This window comes from Protopterus annectens, chromosome 7.part0 (assembly GCF_019279795.1).
Source record: "Protopterus annectens isolate FY-2018-M chromosome 7.part0, PAN1.0, whole genome shotgun sequence".
In the NCBI taxonomy this organism is placed as follows: Eukaryota; Metazoa; Chordata; order Ceratodontiformes; family Protopteridae; genus Protopterus; species Protopterus annectens.
This window is the reverse complement of record NC_056739.1, coordinates 321,642,049-321,665,115: the sequence shown is the minus strand read 5'-3', so window position 1 is coordinate 321,665,115 and position 23,067 is coordinate 321,642,049. Positions and strand designations below refer to the sequence as shown.

Below are 23,067 nucleotides of genomic sequence, written 5' to 3'. Positions count from 1 at the left end.
CAAAATGCCAAACCACAAAACACCAACATGAAACCCTAGTCAGATTCTAACACAAAACAACACACATCTGTAACTCCCTGCACACCCATGTGGGGGGTTGTGCCCCCCACACCCCCTGCAACTTATATAAACCAACTCCGATACCACACTACAGTGAAAACAAGGGTAGATTTCTCGATCTACACTGCAGTGCGATGTCTACTTAAAAGTTACTAGTGCCTTTTATAACTGTACACCAACCGGCATATTTGCAATTAAACTCCAATAGTACAGTGCACCTGAAGGTCAGTAAACTCCATATCGCACTGCCAGGACGATAGAAAAAAGTTCGTGGAAATGTAATTTGGCATTTTGAGGTTTTAGAGAACTGAATTTTCATGTAAGTGGTCTCGGCAAATTGGGTTTCGTTAACTGTACTTTCTGTTTACTAAATGGGACCCATATATATATATATATATATATATATATATATATATATATATATATATATATATATATATATGGGTTACCTTTAGTTAATCGACAGCCCACTCCATCGAAACCAACTTCACCGACACGGCAGAACATCGGCAACGGAAGAGCCAACATTTCCCACATGGTAAGTAACCGTTTGGCCATCCTGAATTCAACAACTACCAGTAAAACAAACCCACCAATGTGGGGGGGGGCTACACCCCCTTCATAAATATTCCAACTCCGAGAATGCACTACTGCGGGGGTAAAGTTCAGGTTGATGACCAAATGGTTACTTACCATGTGGGAAAATTCGGCTCTCCTGTTGTTGATGTTCTGCCGTGTTGGTGAAGAGTGGGCTGTCGATTAACTTAAGATAACTCATATATATATATATATATATATATATATATATATATATATATATATATATATATCAGGGTCTCATCACATATCAAACATTCAAAGATCGATCACTTCAGAGTGAACTTAAAGTGATAGAAAATGCAAAAAAAAAAATCTTTTTTTTTCTTAGGGGGCCAAGCACCTTCTGCAACTCCCCCAACAAACCTCCTGCTAATTATTTATACTAACTCCAAAATTGCACAACAGCAGGGTAGGGCAAATTCCCTTACCCCATTACACCACATTCCATTATGAAAGGCTGCTGACAAAAACTCCATTTGAATAAAAGTTCGTCTTTTTTACACCAGGAAAAGGATTTGCTCATATGAATGTTCATTCTTTCAAATGGTAAACATACACACACACACATGCATAAATATATATAAGTGGGAAAACAGCACCAGGCAAGAAATTTCCATCAGTGTGGCTTTATTTCAGGCAACTAACACCAACAACAAACGAGTATTGTTTTTTTCTTTTCACACACACACACACACACACACACACACACACACACACACACACACACACACACACACACACACACACACACACACACAAAACAATCTAGCATGGGAGAGCTGTCCCCACAGGCTGGAGGAATCCAGGAAAATGTAGCAGCCAAAGACATAAAATGCATAATCAGAGTTTATTAAAAATAACAGTTCAAAACACACTCAGGCCAGTTTATTAAAGTTTCCTCAGTGAGTAAAATAACAACCGTATATATGTTCCTGGTTAGTCGTCCTTGGCTGCTGGATTTTTTGTTTTGCTATTTAGTATATATATAAATATATATATGTGTGTGTGTGTGTGTGTCTTTCTCTCTTGCTCTCTGTATATAGATATATAGGTGTTATATGATTTTTCACTGCACACATTTCATTGCATCTTGATTGATAATTCAAGGGTTTTTTTTCCCTTTTTTCAATTCTGAGCAACCCTGGAGTTAGTATATTTAATTTCCAAGGATATAGGGTGCAAAGCCCCATATGTATATTTTTTTTGTACTTTTGTTAATCACAACTGTAACATTTTGTTTTACATTTATGATTACTCTTTTTTAGGTGATTTGGTGGGGATAAATGGTATTCACTAATGAGTTTTTTTGATATTTTGTGTTTTGAACAAATGTACTGGCAACTATTCATTTTATACTTCAAACCATATTTAAATAAATTAGAGAACTTAGCATCCCTCCCCCCAGAACTGACTAATTTGACCCATAATAGAGCATGACACTGCTTATTCTTTTATAGGCTTTAAAATTATATATATATATCGTCAGTGTCACCTCCCCCCCCTTTTTCTAATTTACAACATGGGGTCAGGGTGTTTTGTCAACTGTTGCCATTTACCTTGATTCAATGCCATTTTCCTAAATTGCAGGTATTCTCCCACACAATCCACCCATCTCTTTGCTGGATGCCCATTTTTCATCTTGCCTTCTTCCTGTCTGTCCCAAATTTTCTTCACCAGATTGTCTTCTGCTTTTCTGCACATGTACCCAAATCACTGTAATGTGTTCTTTTTGACTATTTCTGCAATTCAGGCTACTTTGGCTTCTGCTCTCATGTCGTCATTTCTTCATCTACCCAACAGTGTGCATTCTACTATCCATTTCAGGCAATTCAACTCCATCATCTCTAGCCTCCTCAATTGCTTTTTCCACCCAGGTTTCTGTACTATACCATAGTGCTGGTCACACTGGTTTGTACACATTGCATTTCAGCTTCTTTGGCATTCTTGTGTCAAACGCTACCCCTGACACGTTGTGCCAGTTGTACCCCCTCTTATTCTAACTTCCTCATTCAGACTTCCCTTCTCCTCAACCATCCCCCTCAAGATACTTGAAGCTGTTAACCTGTTCCAGTATTTTCCTTCTATCTCATTTCTCAGCTTCTTTTGACTTACTGCATTTACTGCAACTTATCTGTCCTATCCCATCTGCCTTCAGTTTTGCATTCCATTCTTCTGTCCTTTGCTGAAGTTCTTGCTAAAAGGCTGCTTGTAATGCCACATTGTCTGCATACAGCAACTTGTTGATCTGTCCCTTCCTACTTGTTTGTTGTCCATCAGCACTATAAACAACAGTGGGCTCAGGGCTGACCCCTGATGCTCACTCGCTCCCACTAAGAACCGATCTGAGGCTCCAAAATCTGCTCATACTTGAGTCATTTCTTCCTTGTACATAGCCTGCACTAATTCTACTAATGTTTCTGGGACTTTGATATACCAGATTGCCAAATCAGCTTTCTTGGAACCTTTTATATGCTTTCTACATGCCTAGGATGGCCAGTTGGACTCTGTCCTCGTCTGTGGCTTCTTCTCAACTATCTGTCTCACTGCAAACATTGGGTCAGTTGTACTGCATCTTGATCTGAATATGAACTGTTTATCTCCCATTTTACTTTATTCTGTTCTGTATATTCATTTAGCGGTCACACTCTCCAGAACATTCATGCAGTGTGACAGGAGTTTGATGCATCCATACTGCCCACACTTGTGAATGTCTCCTTTTTTCTTGACTTCTGGCACTAGCATGCTTATTCTCCAGTCATCAGGGATACACCTTTTGCTACAAACCGCTATGAGTACCCTCAGGAGCCATTTACCACATATCATATCCAACATCTTGGTCATATCTGCTGTGACCTCATCTGAGCCTGCTGCTTTCCCTGACTTCATTTTCCTTACTGCTGTTCTTACTTCTAGGGTGGGTTTCTCTTCTTCTTTCATAGTAGGCGGTGTCTAGACAGCTTCTGTGGGGTTTTCTTCATTCAGAATCTACTGGAATTATTCCTTCCCTCTGCCTTTGATTTCCTGTGGACTGGTAAGCAGGTTATTGCCGGCAACTCATAAGAAGAGTGTCTGACTATCTACTTTATCTTTCTGTCTTTGCCTTGCAATCTGATGGAGTTTCTTTCTGCCATCTACTAAGTCACTTTCCAGAAGCTGGTAGATTGCCTGTGATGCCTTGTTCTTTGCTATTGCAACTCTTCTCTTAGCCTCTTTGTTAGCCAACTAGTTTTCCTTTTCAGCCTGGTCCATGTTTTCTATCTCCCCCTTTTTCCTGCACTCCTTCTTTCTTTTCTTAGCTTCTTGGATACTGCATTCTCCAACTGCTTTCCTTATGTACTTTGCTTCTATAATTAGCTCGGCTGCGTATCTGTTCTTTAGTCCTCACACATGCTGTTTTGTGGTGCTGCCGTTCTTCTTCCTCAGCTCCACCTATTTCCTCCTCTTGAGGTGCTCAAGCCCTGAGTAATTCCTTGAACTCTTCTGCTTTCCTTACAGTCAACTTGCAGGTTTTCAGCCTGGTCTCTATTGACCTTAGAGCCTTCTTTGACCACCAATTGCAGCTAATTGTAGCAACCAGTGATTTACACTGTGGGCCAACTGTTTCACATTATAATTTAACTAATAAGATTCAGTGATTCTCTCCATTAAAGTCACTTCTCATAGCATATTATTCGGGATGATAATCTTAACTTTGACCTGGAAATATTTCACAAAGCCGAAATTTTTCTCAGCAACATAACTAAAACTACACTTGCCACTACTTCCCTCACTACTTTATGGTGCTCCCATCCTTATTAACTTTCAGGTATCACAAAATACAAAACATGAACAATGTTATAATAAAGTGGATACATTTACAGTAAATACCCCTTTCAGAGCCCACTACTGTATAGCACTAAAAAGCCTAAATTAGTCAGAACTACCTCATCACTTAACATAAACACAACTTCTTACCATGTATAAAATTATCCAGCATCTATCTGCTTTTCCAGCACTAAATACTATTCTACACAACTATGTTCCCACTTGGTTGTTATGATCCAATGACCAAAAACGTCTCTGTATCCACAAACCTGTCATATCAGCTAGGCATGGCCTATACTCTTGCCATGTTGCTAAGGCCTGGAACTCTTTACCTATATCAATCAGGTCAATACCCTCCATCCAGTCCTTTAAACCACTCTGAAAGACTTCCTAGCCAAAATCTGGCTCTCTTCCTGCTCAACCCCAGGATAAACTATATCCCTAATTATGAACAGGTACCTATTCATACCCTAACCTCCTTATTCTCCCACCTTTACTCACTTTCTTATTTCAATCTATTTCTCTCCTCTGGCTCTCTGTCTAAATGTGCCATAACCCTGTTTTTTCTCTCACTTCATACTGCAGTTCCTATTTGTATTGTACAAACTTACTATAATTTTTCTAAACTGGCTAAAGTTTCTCTAAATGTTAAATAATTGTCATATAAGTTGTATCTATTTCTAATCAAAGTTGTCACATTGTCTAATTTGGTATAATTATTTAAACTGTAGATGTTTTTGTATTATTTTTAAAGATTGTAAAATTATTGTTCCTAAAATGTTTTTATAAAATTTTGTAAGCTTTTTTTCCCTGGACCTCCACTGTAAGTGGGGATCTATCCAGTCGACTTTCCTGGTAATCTAATCAAATGTCAATTAATAAATAAATAAACAAACAAATGAAAACTCTTCAAGCTAGAAAACTACCCTGTTCAGAAAGGCTTAAAGAGCTGTTAGTTTTCTCAATGGCATATATACCCCAGAGGTATATATATATAATTTTATTCAACATTTGCTGACCAGGAAATTCTGACTAGGACAGAGCCTATTTTCTGCAGAGGCCTAGGGAGAAATACTCTGTATCTATATATCTATATCTAGAGAGAGAGAGAGAGAGAGAGAGAGAGTATAATGTCTAAATGTAAAACAACCACTAAGTTACATTACATTTTTCTGATGGCAGAATGAAACAATACACCTACTTAGTCAACCTTTTAAATACATACATTCTGCTTCCACTCCCATTCCTATTGCATCCTCACCATTCATGCACCTGTTTACTGCCCTCATGAATGTTTCTGTGGGGCCCCTTTCCATCACTCATTTTGGTGGTCCAGGCCACAGATCTACAACCCTTCCTTTTAAAAAGTGCTTTCAGATATCCTGGGAATGGTTACTTTCTACAATCTGCACTCTGTCTTTCTTGTTCAGAATGAGCCAGTCCTTTGCATCTCCTTGACATGATCTAGTTGCACTCATGTCATGTTCCCTATGTCTTCTGACTTCTAGTGAGAAGAGGACCAGTTCATCTGTAGTAATCCACTAGTCACGTTCTTTATTCCAGATTTGGTCCCTTTCACTATATCCATCTCTATCCTATGTTTCAGCGTTGCAGGTGCCAAGTTTGTCTGTCCTGATCCTAACCCTATTACCTACAATATTCTTGCCAATCACTGTGTGGGACAGTGGCATAGGTGAAGACTAAGTGGACCACAATTAATGGTATTCCCCTATCAACTTGGTCATAGAATTAGATCAGGTTTGACTAGTAGCTCCTTCTGGCAATGAACCTATGATAGTTGCTATCTTAGAGAGAGCTAGAGAAATCATTGTCCTCTAGAAAAGCAACCATCCTTTCACTTAAGATTCTCATTATGTCTTTCCATGTGACAGTTCTTACGTTAATAGGTCTGATGTTCCCTAGATTTTATATTCTGCTCTTCCCTATTGCAAAAAGTACCGCACTTGATATCCTGCTATTCTCATACACTTCTGTACTGCCTAATGATCAATTAAAGATTTCCATTAGGGGATTTTCTAGTGCACGGACAAGATTACTAAGGTCTGTGAGAGGTAGAGCACCTGGTCCTTATGATTTATACTTCATAGGTAGAGCACCTGGTCCTTATGATTTATACTTCATAGGTAGAGCACCTGGTCCTTATGATTTATACTTCATAGGTAGAGCACCTGGTCCTTATGATTTATACTTCATAGGTAGAGCACCTGGTCCTTATGATTTATGCTTCATAAGGACACGGGTTCTTTCTCCAGCATGCCCAGAATATTCTGGTGTTTGTCCACTGCACATTTCACTCACCGTGCCTCATTCACCAAACAACACCATCCTCTTCATTTCCTTTGTGAAGACTGAAACTGAGTACTCATTCAGTACCTCTACGTTTTTCAGTTGTTATGATTATTTTGAAAACTCTATATGTCTCTCAACAAAGAATGTTTGGAATACTATTAATTGTACTATGTGTAAATTGCTCTTCTAAATATGCATGTGTCTTTGACTGCATTTCTGCTGTATATATGTTTACCTTTGTATGTGTCTTACCTTGTGGCCTAGGTCATTGTTGAAAAGGGTCCTTGCACCAGTTCACCTACCTGTTTAGCAAATATTAAATAAATGAATAAATCTCCCACTTTTTTTCATTCCAGTCAGTTGTGGCTCTGTCTTTCTTCTTTCTCTTACATAATTAAAAATACATATAGTCCTCTTTTTAACGCCTTTTGCCAACTCCCTTTAACTTACACCTTTGCTAACCTCACCACCTTTGTTGCTGACAGCAAGTCTTCTTATACTACACCCCCTGCACCTTTTCACCCCTCCTCATTCTTTGGCATGTTTCGTCTTTTACCCCAATTGCTGACCTCACATCATGGTATAGGCATGTTGGCCCTCTCCTGTTTTTCATCTCCCTCACACCCTTTTCCATAACCCTGAGTACTCCATCCCTGATTTACATAGTCCCCTGGCTTGCTCCTGTGCTCCTAAATCAGCTTTAACCCCCCCCCCCATTAACATAATCTGCTGCCCCGGCCACCATCACTTTTATCATTTTTCTCTGCTCTCATTCTAAACCACCCAACTAAGATGACTGCTGCTGACTAACAGCATATGGCATGACCTGAGCATAGAACAACATCCTTCATACTGCGTTGTTATTTTTATTGATATTATGGCCAGACTGGCCTGGTAAACAGAAGACCACATCAAAGAATTTGTAAAATAGTTTTCAGGAAGATAATTTACACCTCACAATGCATATTCTTTCTTGTTCACAATGGCAATATGTAAGTAATTTACTATCCCGTATCATGAATAATAGAATACATTTAATATTTTTTTTCAGGCTGTTAATGTGACATCTTATATGCAACTGCCATTGAGCCACTGGTAAAGGAGTTCTCCTTTCTTGGCTTGAATATTGTCTTCCAACTTTTGATTTTGCATTTATGAAAAGTATTGTCACACGCAAACTGTCTCTAACAGCTTCTGCCGATTCATTACAAACTCACCTCTCTCAGTGAGCATCACTATTTTATTCTACAAAAAGTCAAATTCATCCATCCTCAACTTCTTTTCCCATTTTTGCACATGGGGTCAGGGTGTCACTTCAACAGTGACAATCATCTCAAGCTAAGGTTTATACCGTTGGATAGCTAACCCTGCCACAGTAATTCATCTGTACTACTCACTCATTCCTAGAGGCAATTTTAGTGTGTCCAATCCACCTGATTTATGTCTTTGGAGTGTGAGAGGAAACCAGAGCACCTGGAGGAAACCCATGTGACCACAGGGAGCACATGCAGACTCCACACACAAGGCACCCTGGCCAAGAATCGAGCCAGAGAATCTCTTGCTGGGAGGCAACAACATTAACCGCTTCACCAACTCTGACACCTGGCAACCTATAAAACAAAGATCAAACTTACCTTTAGGATCCCAGCTCTGCAAACTAATCCAAGTCCACACATTTACTCCCTTTGCAGCTGAAAACTTCATCATACAACCTGAAACACTACTCACAAGTTACACTAACTCTCATTACCCTTAGAACCAAACCCCACAGCACTGCACATGCTCTGTCACACTATCTCTCATTACCCCTAGAACCAAACCCCACAGCACTGCACATATTTTCTCTTCTTAGGCACCTACTCTTTAGCAAGCTCTCCCCATTGAAATAAGGCAAATCAACAGTTATCTTAAATTCAGAATGCAACTAAAAAAGCACTTCTTTATCCAAGCAAAAAGCTCATGCTTCATCACGGGTCATATCACCGAGCCGATCTCCTTTCTAGGTCTGTTCTACTTTCTCAAGATTTCCTGGAGATTGACCCACTTCAGAAACTAATGTATATATTGTTCATTGCACTCTGCTTGATGGTACACTGCACTGTGCTTGTCCACTACAATGTATATATACAGTTTTTCTGTTTAATTAGTCTGAAATTGGTCACTATTGATCAGTGCACTACCCAGGGAAACAAATATAAATAAAGAAACAAACAAATCCATTCATCCGCAACCCCTTTTTCCCATTTCTAAACATTGGGTTGGGGTGTCGCTTCAACAGTGACTATCATCTAGAGCCAAGGTTTACACCATCAGGTGGCTAGCCCTGCTGCGGTAGTTCTTCCACACCACAGACTCGCATGCACACTCACACCTATGGGCAGTTTAGCGTATCCAGTCCACCTACTGCATGTCTTTGGAATGTGGGAGGAAACCTGAGCACCTGTAAGAAATCCATGCAATCACAGGGAAGACTTGCAGACTTCGCACAGAAGGCACCCCAAGATGAGAAGTGAACCAGGGAGCCTCTATTTCACATGTAAATAGGAGTTTATTGCACTGTATTTTATGCGTATCTTAGCTTGCATTTTGTGAAGGTGTGTGTGTGTGTGTGTGTGTGTGTCTGTGTGTGTGTGTGTGTGTGTGTGTGTGTGTGTGTGTGTGTGTGTGTGTGTGTGTGTGTATATATATATATATATATATATATATTTATATATATATATATATATATATATATATATATATATATATATATAAATATATATTTTTTCTCAATGTACTCTGACTACATTTTTTAATGTTACCATATCTGCATTCAGTCTTACTATGTTCTGAATTTAACTATGTACTCATTCTGTATATCATACTGTTGATTGAAAGACAGTGATGTATTTTCTGCTTTTTCTGCTTGGGTCATGGTTGAAAAGGTTCAACAGACCAGTCCACTTACCTCATGAACAAGTAGAAAATGAATAATAATAATAATAATAATAACAACGGCTGGGCTAACAGGCCTTTAACAAATGTCGGGAAGGGTTATTCCACACTGGATTTGTCTGTTAGAGCAGAACAAGCAGGGAGATTTCAAACCAGCTGTACAATATATCCCCCTGTCCTGAGCAATGCTTTTGATGACAGCAGCCTTCACCTTTCCTTGGTGATGGTTCTGCAAGCATGGAATGCCTGAGGACTGCAGTCGAGGCTACCATGGAACCATGAATGCAATTCTTCTTGAGTAACTTCAGTAGAGCTGTAGAAGGTGGTGGGGTAACCATGTAGATGGAAGGCCTCCCCTGATGCTTGAGTGCCTTTTTCTTCTTCTAATACAACTGGGATGATTTATAAGTAGAAGGAATAAGGAGGATTTTATGTACCCTCCACCACAGTCAGACCCCTGACCCTCTTTTGGAGATCCTCAGTGATTGCATAGAAATGTTCCCTTGACTTTACTGCACTCTTAAAAAAAAGTTCAGCATGATGCATATCAAAATGCAAGGAGGAATATGTAAGCCAGGTTATCCTCTGTAGGCTGATATTAGTAGATATAGCCCTGGCCAGTATTTGTTAGTATTGATAGTGCAACTAACTGCATGGAAGTGTACTTAAAATGCAGTATTAACATCTTTTTCTATACCACAACATTCATACAAGTCAGAAGTGTTAGGCAACAGTTTTTTAGGCTTTCTTTATACAGGAATACTGAAATTGGGATTGCTGAAGAAATCAATCCTTTGGCTGAACCTGTCCATAGCACTGAAGTTCTATAATGGTAGACTGGCCAAGTGTTGGTATCTTTTTTAATTGTGCTGGACAGAGGAGATCACTCTAAAGTTAGCCTTACAATGTTTGGTGAACAAAGTAGATAATTCTTGAAGTGTCCTATACAGATGGCTAGACTTTTAGGTGCAAAAGAACCCACAGTGATGTGTCCCCAAGTAGCAAAAGTAAGATCCTTCATAAAAGGCTGAGTGAGATTACCGTACATTAGATCTTCTGATGACATAAGTAAGCAATTAACATAGTCTACCCTTTAAATACATATAAAATACCCAATGCCTCCCTCTTTCTGCAACTTATTGACTCATTTGTTTCTACCAAGAGGAGAAAACCCTCCAGCTGACTTGTTAATTGGTGGAGGCAAGCCAGATCTTTGGAAGTGGACCACTTTGCCATCTTGTGGAATGTCCTATCCCCCATTTGTATCAGCTTGGTTGCTCTAAAACTGCTGTCATCAGAAGATGCATGCATGCATGTTGCAGTACATATGCAGCCTCCCAGCTAAGTGGTGCACCACTGTGCAATATGGCCATACTATGCTCCCAGCTGTGGGTGATACATCTGTCCTGTAAGTGTTGTTAGTGCAGCGAGCCAGGCTACCTCCTTCTGCCCACAATAAGTGTGCTGGTGTGGACCACTCACTTTTATCCTTTCTTAATAGTCCCCCCATCACTCATGTCGTGAAGTGCAATCAAGGCTTTATCCCTCTGTGTCGCAGGGGCATGGCTTCACCAGATAGACTTTGAGTTGCTTTAAATGTGGTAAACAGGGAAAGTAAAACCACTCTAGTGAGAGCTGTATATGCCAGAGGACGTCTATGTCTGGCTTATGCAGCTTGTATGTGTCAGTTTCCAGTAGAGGACCCTCTATTCCTTCTAAATTGGGAATAGCTGACTGAAGAAGACTAATGCCTGTGCCAGCCACTACTTGAATACCAAACCCTGTGAACATCCTGTGCAGGGAGAAGCATGCATTACATGCATACCTCTCAACCTCTTAATAAAAAAAATCTGGACAATGACAAAAATAATGGAGAGACAAAAGCCCAGAATTAGTGACAGATTTTAAATATTGCACTTACAAACTTAGACAATTGCTAGAATAATAGGTTTTACATTGGCATGCATTTTCTGCTGGATACGAAGTCTGAAACTTAAATGTCTGTCATTATTTAGTAACTTCAATCCTCAAATTATTTTCTAAAAAAGAAAAACACACACACATTTTATGAGGAACAGACCAAGCATATGAGGTACAAATCTGGATGTTCTGCAAAAATCTGGACAGTTGAGAGGTATGATTACATGGCTGAACATCATCAGCTATGAGTATGCAGCTGAACTGTGTGTGCAGGAAACGGCAGTGTAGCATGGGAGGCTAGTGCAGGCTCTAGCACTGTTATCAGAACTTGGTACTCAAAGGTACTTTCTAAAACTCTTCTATTGGATGTTGAACTGATTGTCAAAATCAAGTATATAAGCAGTGAAACTGAGGCCTGGATCTACATAAAATGAGGCCTGGGTCTGCATCAACTGAGGCTTGGGTCTACATAAAAGCTGACACATTCCTTCTCAGTGGGAAATCTACAACTTGAAAAAAAGCAATAGGAGTTGATCACCAGGCCCAAGTTCAGATCAACAGAAATGCTACATTTATTGTTATCCAGTCACTCATGTACTTCTTGAGAGCCAGCCTGCTGTTGTAAGCAAACAACTGAGGGGAGGGGCCAGCTTTACTACCACTGGCCTTAATTCAGAGAATGCATTGGTTTTCGGGGAGATGCTTTGGACACTACAAACGTGCAACGTACCTTTTGGTGCAAGTAGGACATTGTAGCATGAATTACAATATACCCAGCTTATGTGTCATTAAATCCCAATGCAATCAGGGCCCATAACTTGATTCCTAATACATCAAGACCTTTTTTGTGAATGACTACAAATTCTCAACACATCCAGCCACTATAGCACTGTCTGTCAGTACATCCAGGTTCCAATACAATTAGTCATTACATTTATAGGTACTAAAGCACGGATTTTAAGTATTGATAGGTAATTGATTCGGAGTACATGCAGGCCTCATTAATATTCATTACAATATACTTGGGCTCTGTACCATTAATTCTCAGTACACTATCAGCCCAAAGGCATGGAAGCAGAGTATCTACTGTTCCTGCTGGTGATTTTAGTGCTTAAGGACAAAGCTGAGAGTAGGTGATAAAGACTAACTGACAAATCATTTGAAGGCTTTGAGTATCCTGAGGGGCTTGAGGTTTTCGTGTTGCAGAAACTCCTAATGAAGTCTAGAGGTATTGATCAAAGGCAGCAGCTACAGGAAGGCTCTTCTCCACATGCTGTCCTAGCTTAGGGCTGTTATAAGCAATGAGACTATTGCAACCATGGTTTCTTATATTCAGTTCAGCATTGACAATAGGAGAGTTTAATTTCCAGTCAGAGCCCAAACATACTACCTTACCTCTCTATACACTATCTGAGCATGTATTTTACCAAAGAGTCACATAATCTTCAAGGCCCCATTCACAAACTGGAAAACACAGTAGACTTTACTGGAGTGTACTCCACATGTTGCAATTGGTGCCGAGTGCCTTATAGTGAAACCACATATATTTGGTGATGATCACTGCGTTCTCACTGCTGTACTGTCGCTACCAAGAATCAGCACATTTAATAGATGGATCATTACAAATAGTATGCCTCACCAGTGCAGGCAAGCACTGTTAGGGGAGAGCTAGTTAACACATATTTATCCTGTGTTACAGATTAGTTTGACTATGACACAGTACTACACTACGTGTTAAACATTCTCTTGCCACTTCAGGACCTATCTACCTGAGGAGGTTCAGAAGAGTAAAAGGCAGATCAGTGCTGTGCATAAACTCTGAATGCCTACAAGTCTTTAAGCTGCATTAATCTTCATAACAAATGTACAAACTTAACACAAATGCAAGCATAAAACATTACAAGGTGAATATGAAAAATACTGCCTAATCAGTTGTTGCTATAAAACAATGTTTGTGGGCAGGCAGTGACATAGTCTGGGCTGCTGGGAGGAGCCCTGCCACTCACTAGTAAGATTTTTTTACCTTCACTGTTGAATTTGGTATTTTCACAAGGTTGTAATTAATGTAGTTAAAAGTTCCCAAATATCTAACTAGAAGCTTCTGCTTGAATCTAGTATAGCTGTTCCATCAAATCAGATGCAGTGTCACTACTTTGCTAATGGTTCTCTGCTGTGACTAAACAGAATTTTCATCTAGCAAAATGTGAATTTTACATTGCATCACTGTCACTGTTTTTACTGTTGCCTGTTAAATTTTAATTTACTTAACTGGACATTTTAATCCATCTGCTGTATGCATTGACATATTTTGTATATATTAATCAGGCTTTTCTCCACTGGCCTGTGCTGAAAATAGATTTATTCTAGTTAGACATCCCCAGTACCCAAACAAAATAAATAAAAATAAGGCTGGCAAGCAAACCCAAAGGCAGGTAACATTGCCAGGGAATCCAAAATGTATTATGGAAAGAAGTCATCAAGTTTAACCTAGTCATTGAGATTCTTAAGAAATAACTAAAACCCTTGCAGCTGTCTTTGTATCTGTACTATGCTTCTACATAGTCTATCATTGGGCAATTAGTGAAGCATCAGCAGAAAATAATTTTGATTTCTCTACTGATTTTCATTTCAGAGATGTCTTACTGAAAAGGGTAAACAAATGTGTGCTAGAAATCCCAGACTGTACAATGCAAGTTTTCTTGGTCCTCTACATCTCCTTGACATATTCAGTCTTGTATCACAGTAGCTTGGCTACAACATCTCTAAATGATAGCCCATATTATGAGGGAGGGAGACACATATAAAAGCATCTTTTTCAGGGGGTAAGTCTCCCTGCACCCACCATGTGGGGGAACCATCTTGCCAACACCACATTATTATCCTCACACGGAGGTCATTGCACCTCTGAGGAAAAGTGATCACTGACCACTGATATAATATCTTTTTTTGGCTCTTTCTTTAGGAGGATGTGAGATGACCCACAAATCATTACCATATGAGCACTACCATCTCGCTTTAGTGTGAAGTGAGTAATGTCACGTAAGTAACTGCTATATCAAGCCATTACACTTGAGCAACTGTGACAACAGCTTGGATGTGAATAAAACAGTATCCAGCTATTTCAGCAGTAGATTTTTTTTTTTGGTATCTCACAATTATTTTCGTTTTCTAATTAATGAGGACAGAGGTTGCCCAAGATTCTATCCTTCGGACTGGTGCTTTTTTCTCTTTTTACTGTCTCTTTGGCAATACTATTTCGTAATGCTAATCATTTCATATAGACTGATATGCATCCATCAGTTCTCCAGCCGACTTATGCAAAATACTACGGAACATTTGCTTAGGCTAGCAGCATCTGGAGCTTAGTGTCAACATAGACCCAACCCCTTGCAAAAACACATTTGCTTTTTTTTTTAAACTTTTAATGAAGTTTCAAATTTGGTTTGATTTTTCATTTTCTTTGGGTTCGCTATATTGAATAGTCAATTGAGTGAGACTTAACTATTCGATATAGACCTGCTACAAATAGGCGTAAAGTGGTACAACAAGTCCATTTCTGCTGTCGGACTGTCATGGAATTGGTACTCATCTGACAACAGAAGTAAAAGAAGACCATTCGTAAAGAATTGCTGCTTCCTAGGCTTGGATATGCACTTGCAGTTATAGCTACTGCTCCAAAATGTAACTTGTAGAGACAGCAGACCAATGAAAATATAATCTACAGGTTTGTAACACATGCACCATAATAAAAAAAAGAGCATTAATATCGAGTCATGCTAAGAAAGCAGGCTGATTATCCACATGCCTCAAAGTCTTTCATATCATAGATGCCATATTGTGCAGACTGCTTCTTCACAATCATTGTAGAACCGTATATCACATCCTAACAGTCAAACAAACCGGTATGACTCTTACCAGAGCCTGCTGCTACCACCTTAGTCATTCCACATAAATTCTCTTTCCTGGTCATCCAAGGCTATTTTGAAACATGGGCGCTGTAACAAAAAACTCTCTCCTGGCTGTAGACAAAGAACTCCGTCTTGACTGGAAACAACCCACAGGGGGAGGGGATGGCATAATGGTGAAGGTCTTTACCTCAGAGACACAAGGTACAGGGTTTGATTCTCACTTCTAAAGGAAACTGACTAGGCTAAAAATAGCTCAGAAGGGCAGCTAGCCTAGTACTTACCTATAAGCATACAATATCAGCTTGTACACATTTTTTGATTGCAGAAGGAAACAACACAGACTACCTTTTAAATTTAAAATGCAAGTGCATTGATGTAGTTGTCTTAGGTAATCCATATCAGTTCAAACTACCTAGCTATTCTGGTACTCTTACAAGTATTTCTGATATGATTTTAAGATTTAACCCAATACTGTTACTTATGCTCATATAACTCTTTGGTCTCTTCTAGCACTCTCATTACAACCAGGTTGGAAGTAAAAAGGGACCCTATTGACCTTGGTATCTTACTTGTTCACTAAATAAATAAAATTTGACCAAACTTCTAGAAGTGGGGAGGGGGCATACAGGGAGGGCATTGCAGAAGAACCCCAATACACTGTATGATGATGGCTGGGTACCACCATCAACGTCTTGTCCCCAGTGTGGAATTAATAGATGTTCACACCATATACTTGAGGACTGGAAGCTCAATTCCCATAACTGTGAACATTTAAGTAAAATTTGGGGAAATTATACACTGAATCCATAAACTTACTGTATGTTTGAAAATTCACTTTTTCTGATGTACAGTAACTTCTGAGTTAGTAGATATAAATAGTGGCACGGAAAGGATGTGGGGGGATTGCCTCTTGCAGGAAATGCTTTTGATGTATGACAGCGACTGTTGTTTCTTGGGAATTGAGATTAGGTTTTCTTAGCACCTGGACTTGCATAATGTAGTCTCAAACTTCCAGCAGGGCACCAGTGAATAAGTATTAGGCAATGGGTTATGTCTTAACCAGTCTGAGGTCAAGAAGTTCCAAAAGATCTTCATACACGTAGGTCTTGTAATAATTGATTCCTGGTATGTTCAGACTTTGCAGAACCAATGTCCTTTAAAGCCAAAAACCCTAACACTGATTTCCAATACATACAAACCACACAGGATTCAATCCCAATACACTCCCATCAAATTTGTTATTTAAACCTGTGATATTCTGTAAAATTAGTTCTGATCAAGTCTTGATTTTTTCATGTCAAAGCAGTTAATTTTAATAAAAAAATAATATTTATTTTATTATGCTGTGCAATTTCTAAGAATTGGTCTGTGTAGTTTTTGGCACTGGTGCAATAATTGTTGGTTCTTGGCTTTTTGATACTGGAAGCTCTTTTGTTTATTTATTTATTTATTTGCATATGTTTACTGGGATAGTCCACTGGGTCAAGAAGAGCCCATCCATTTTCAGTGGAAACCCAGGAAGAAAGGCTCCATAAGAAACATATTTAGTATATACAATAATAGACAGAGTAATCACCGTGGTGGTGGTGCTGCGGTAGCGTTGTCGCCTCACAGTAAGACGCTGTCCGGTTCGATTCTCAGCTAGAGCATATTCTGCATAGAGACATGCGTGAATGGGCGTACCTTCGTTGAAGGTTGTACATCAGGGCTGGTAACTCGGCATGTAAAAATCAACTACCAATCATTAGCGGACCGGAGTTCCGCTGTGGCGACCCCTAACCGGGAAAAGCCGAAAGACACAACAATAACAGACAGAGTAAACATATTACAAAAGTAATTAAACTATTAACATGGCATAAACACATTACAAATTAATTAAACTACAAATTGCATAGAAATTTACATAGAAAATATGAGAGAAGCTTGTATACCTAGCAGAGACATTTTACACGGGTCTGTACTTACTGTTTAAAATGATCAACTACTTCTTGCTAAGTTGTAAGAGTTGTAGAATTTTCAGGAAGAAGAGAAGGAAAATTTAAGAATTCATAGAAGCAGTGGGTATAGATGGGTAGGAGTGTGTATTATAGAGGAGAGTATAAGAAGAACTTGAGATAGAGAAGGAAGAATATTGTTACCAGTAAGGCAAAGTGAAGAGAGGAAAGGTAAATTGTGTAATTATATCAGAAGAGAGAAGGTTGTTAGATGCCTTAGGATATTTGGAATGATAGGAGGATGTAGACAGCTAGGTTATTGAAGAAGGAGACTTAGTGCGATTGTAAATCCATGTGGAGTGGATGTGGTTGGGCAGCAATGTTTGGAAGGAAGCAAGGCTTTGGGTGGTGCAGATGTCTAGAGGAAGGGCATTCTAGGTTTTGGCTATCATCCAGGAGTACAATAGATGACCAGCAGGTAGCCTGGGTTTATGAATTTGCAGGAGGTGTTGATTTACTGATCTTAAGGGCCTATTGGGATTAAAATGGGAAAATATGGAACTTAAGGCAGGATGGTATTGGGGTTTAAAGAGTATTTTGTGAGTGGCAGTTAGCTGGAGATAGGTATGGTAATGGAGAATTTCAAGCCAGTTTAATGAATTTAGGGGTGTGCAGTGGCGGTTGGATAGGTGGGTATTTGTTGCGAACTTTGGGATTTTGTTATATCATGTTTCTAATTTGGTTTTGAGTGAGGATGGGGTTGATTAGCAAGGGGACGCTGTGGATGAGAGAAGGAAGTAGAAGCAAGTGTTTATTTAGTATGGGGAAAAAGGAACTGTTTATGCTTACAGAGAAGGCCTAGTTTTTGGTGTGTTTTTCTGATATTATGTTGTATGTGTTGCTGACTATTTTGATTTTTGTGTGGTTCAGGGAAAGTATGGTAAACTGAGATTTATTAATGGAAGTATTTTTCTTGGTGGTAAATATTATGAGATTTTTTTTGTGGGATTTAGAGACAGATGGTTGTTGTGGAATCATATATGTATGGAGGTAAATGCAGATTGAGTGATATGTTGTAGTAATGGTATACTTTTCAGGAGAGAATATAATAGTGGAGTCATTTGCATATTGTACAAGACACCCCTGATTAAAGGATGAGTGAATGTTATTGATAAATATATTGAAAAGTAGTGGTCTTAATATAGAGCCTTGAGGAACACCTGTGGAGTTGTGAATGGAACGGAATATTGAGTTGTGCCATTTTACTGATTGTTCTCTGTTGGATAAGTAGCTTTTGAACCAGTTGATAGATGAAGCAGTTAGACCAATTGTTGCAAGCTGAGCTAGGAGAGAGAGGGAGATAGTATCAAAGGCTTTTGATGGGTCAAGAAATAGCATGGAGATAATTTTCCCAGAGTCACGGGCTTTATTAACTAAGCCCATGAAGGATAGGGCAGTTGAAGTAGTGTGACCTGGTCGAAAACCATGTTGATTCTGAGATAGGATTTGATTGTTAAGAAGAAAATACATAAATTGCATGTGTACACATTTTTCAAAGCGTTTAGAGATGGGGGATAGGATAGCTATGGGACAAAAGTTAGAGATATCTGTTGAGGTTCCATCTTTGTGGAGGGGTAGAATATAAGCTCTTTTCCATAGGTTGGATATCTAGGATTCTTGGATGGATCTGTTAATGAGTATGCTAATAGAGTAAGTGACAGCTTCTGTGGTAGTTTTTCGGTATTATGTGGGCAAACTATCAGCTGCATTGGAGCTGGATTTTAGTTTAAGAAGTAGTCGTTTTATGGTTGAGGTTGGGACTGTACTAAGTGTGAATTCTGGCAAGGTATTTGTTGTAACTGGGTTTCTATATGTGTTAGTGGGGGAGTGAGTCTGTGGGTGTTGAGAATGTATATTTTGACAGGAAATGTTTGTTGTAGAGAGAGGTTGAGAGGCATTAGCTGAAATATTAGCTATAGTGTCTATGAAGTATGAGTTGGAGAGGCTTGCTATCTGTTCGGGTGTTTTGTCTGGGTAAGGGCAAGGGTTGCTTTTTGTGCCTGGGTTTAGAAGAGTTCCTAGGGATGTCCAGAATTGCTTAGGGTTATGCTTATGGTTTCTTTTGTGTTTGGAACATAAATTACATGTTTATGAAAGTGTGTCTTAAATGATATGGATCATAAATTCATAGTTAATATGGTCACAGCTTACAGTGAAAGCACATTCTACGACAATGGTAGACTCAGTAGTAGAAAGCTGCAATGCAGAAATAGTTAGAACCATGGCTAGAACAATAGCTACAAAGATAATGTCAGCACACCATTAAAGAGGAAGTGGAGTGGATAAGAATTACGTTAATAAAAATTGGTCTTGCTTCACATACCCAGGTCCTTTGACATTGACTCCAAAATATGCCCATGGTCTACATGCAAATTCTTAACACACTGCCACTCCAGTGGCATGAGGCATTAAAATCCACTGATTCTGCTAGTAATCTAGGTGTCTGACTGGTAGCAATGGGGTAGATGGATTGCAGTGGCTATTAGGAAGGTGGCGAAGTGCTCTTCAGTTCTTCATAAGCCTCTTGAAACACAGGAAGTGAATGCATTCAGTTGATAACAAGCGTATCAAACTGCATTCATTTATGCATACAGTACTTGCAGTCTTACTTTTACCATACCTTAAGTAAGGGCAAATGAAAGGCACAACTTCTTCTTTTCTTCTTTTTCTTTTGGCTGCTCCTGTAAGGGGTCGCCACAGCGGATCATCTGTTTCCATTTCTTCCTTTCCTCTGCATCTTGCTCTGTCACACAAACCACCTGCATGTCCTGTCTCACCACATCCATAAACCTTATCTTAGGCCTTCCTCTTTTCCTCTTACCTGGCAGCTCCATCCTTAGCATCCTTCTCCTAATATACCCAGCATCCCTCCTCAGCACATGTCCAAACCAACATAATCTTGCTTCTCTGGCTTTGTCTCCAAACCGCCCAACCTGGGCTGACCCTTTAATATACTTATTCCTAATCCTATCCACCCTCATCACACCCAGTGCAAATCTTAACATCTTTAACTCTGCCACATCCAGCTCTGAATCCTCTCTTTTCTTCAGTGCCACCATCTCCAACCCATATAACATAGCTGGTCTCACTACCATATTGTAGACCTTCCCTTTAACTCTTACTGGTACCCATCTGTCACAAATCACTCCTGACACTCTTCTCCACGCATCCACCCTGCCTGAACTCTCTCCTTCACCTCTCTTCCACACTCACCATTACTCTGAACTGTTGATCCCAAGTATTTAAAGTCATCCACCTTTGCGAACTCTAGTCCCTGCATCCTCACCATTTCTCTGTCCTCCCTCTCATTCACACGCACATATACTGTCTTAATCCTGCTGACCTTCATTCCTCTCCTCTGTAGAGCATGTCCACCTCTGCAGGGTCTCATCAACATGTTCCCTACTACACTCTCACTGCAAATCACAATGTCATCCACAAACATCATAGTCCACGGGGACTCCTGTCTGATCTTGTCTGTCAACCTGTCCATCACCAAAGCAAATAAGAAAGGGCTCAGAGCTGATCCTTGATGTAATTCCACCTCCACCTTGAACGCATCCATCACTTCTATTGTAAACTTCACCACTGTCACACTCTATTCGTACATATCTTGTACCACTCTTACATACTTCTCTGCCACTCCCAACTTCCTCATACAATACCACAACTCCTCTCTAGGCATCCTATCATATGCTTTCTCCAAGTCCACAAAGAAACAATGCAACTCCTTCTGACCTTCTCTATACTTCTCCATCAACACCCTCAGAGCAAACATCGCATCTGTAGTGCTCTTTCCTGGCATGAAACCATACTGCTGATCACTAATCATCACGTCCCTTCTTAACCTAGCTTCCACTACTCTTTCCATAGCTTCATGCTGTGACTGATCAGTTTTATCCCTCTGTAGTTACTACAGCTCTGCACATCACCCTTATTCTTAAAAATTGGTACCAATACACTGCTTCTCCACTCCTCAGGCATCCTATCACTTTCCAAGATTTCAGTAAATGATCTGGTTAAAAACTCCACTGCTATTTCACCTAAACACCTCCATGCTTCCACAGGTATGTCATCTGGGCCAAGAGCCTTTCCATTCTTCATCCTCTTCATAGCTGTCCTTACTTCCTCCTTGGTAATCCACTGCATTTCCTGATTCACTATCCCCACATCATCCAACCTTTTCTCTCTCTTTCATTCTCTTCATTCATCACAATGCAACAGAGGCACAACACAACAGAAAGTATTCCAAATGAGATTCCTTTCTTTTCTCATTGGGAGTGAAGGATATTGATCAATGGGTGCAGTTCAATCATCCTGAGGACAACTTGGTTGATTTAAAAAGCACTGTTCACCCTAGTTTGGACAGATATATTTGTGGCAGCTCTTTTTTGAGACTCTAAAAAAATCAAAATATAGAACTTTTTTTGCCAAACTGTTACATATCTAGGCTTCATATGTGAATGTGGGTAGTATTACAAGTATACCATGACAGTACTTACTTCCACTGGCAAATGGGTCCTGTTTTTCCAGGAAAGACTAAGCATATGGTGGATACTTCTGGTTACTGCCTTGTATGAGGCTAGAGCTGGAAGTAGTCAGCTTGTCACAATAAAAGTTCATTTATTTAGGTTGTGATCATAAGCTATTGATAATGCAGTAAGTGTTTGTATAGTCTGTGATCTCCTTAATATGATATAACCTCTTCTCAAGTGCTGTAATCTCATAACCTCAGAGTTGACATATAAAATAAATGGGGAAATGAGTACTTTTTCCCAAAATATTGTAGGGGGCCAGATTGTTCCTCATCCCCTTGTATGATGTGTGTTATATATTTGATTTGTGTGTCTTTTTATGTATGCATATGCCTGTATGTATGAAATATGTTTTGCTGTGTATGTTTTGGTGTTGTGGTTCACAAAGCTGGGCTTCAGGATGCATCAGTAAACCTACCTTGGCCCACACATTCCACTCTAGAGGAAACAAATGGCCTTTCAGTTATACAATCTGCTCTCCCCAAGGCAGCCATGTGGCACCCCTTTATATTCTGTACTGTCACAAGTTACATTTTGGCTTCAGTCTGTGCCTTCCAGCTTGTATTTACTGAGCATGGAAATAACTGAAATTATGGTATCTTTGGGAAAGTTCTTCCCTGGTGATACCTAATGATGGGATCTCTTCACATAAATACATAAAAATTATGCTACTAGTCCAGATGAGACATGATAAATTCAACATCCCAAAATAGGATTCAGTGTGACAGGAAAGCCATAATTCCCACTAAAGACTTAAAGGTCATGTATGACAAGCCCCATTCTGAGAAGAGTAATATAAATATGTGATGACTTGAAAAATTCTTAATGGTTGTTTTTGTTTTTTTTTTTAGTATTTTTTAACCAGTTAAGTGAGATTTTCATCATAAATAGATGGATAGATAGATAGATAGATAGATAGATAGATAGATAGATAGATAGATAGATAGATAGATAGACAGACAGACAGACAGATAGATAGATAGATAGATAGATAGATAGATA

At 39.4% G+C, this 23,067-nt stretch overlaps 1 protein-coding gene across 1 annotated transcript in view; it reads right to left on the bottom strand.

The window, feature by feature from the left end:
• GNAT2 (G protein subunit alpha transducin 2) overlaps positions 1-23,067 on the bottom strand; it is a 241,372-nt gene that overhangs the window by 201,398 nt on the left and 16,907 nt on the right. The gene's annotated exons all lie outside the window — the stretch shown is intronic.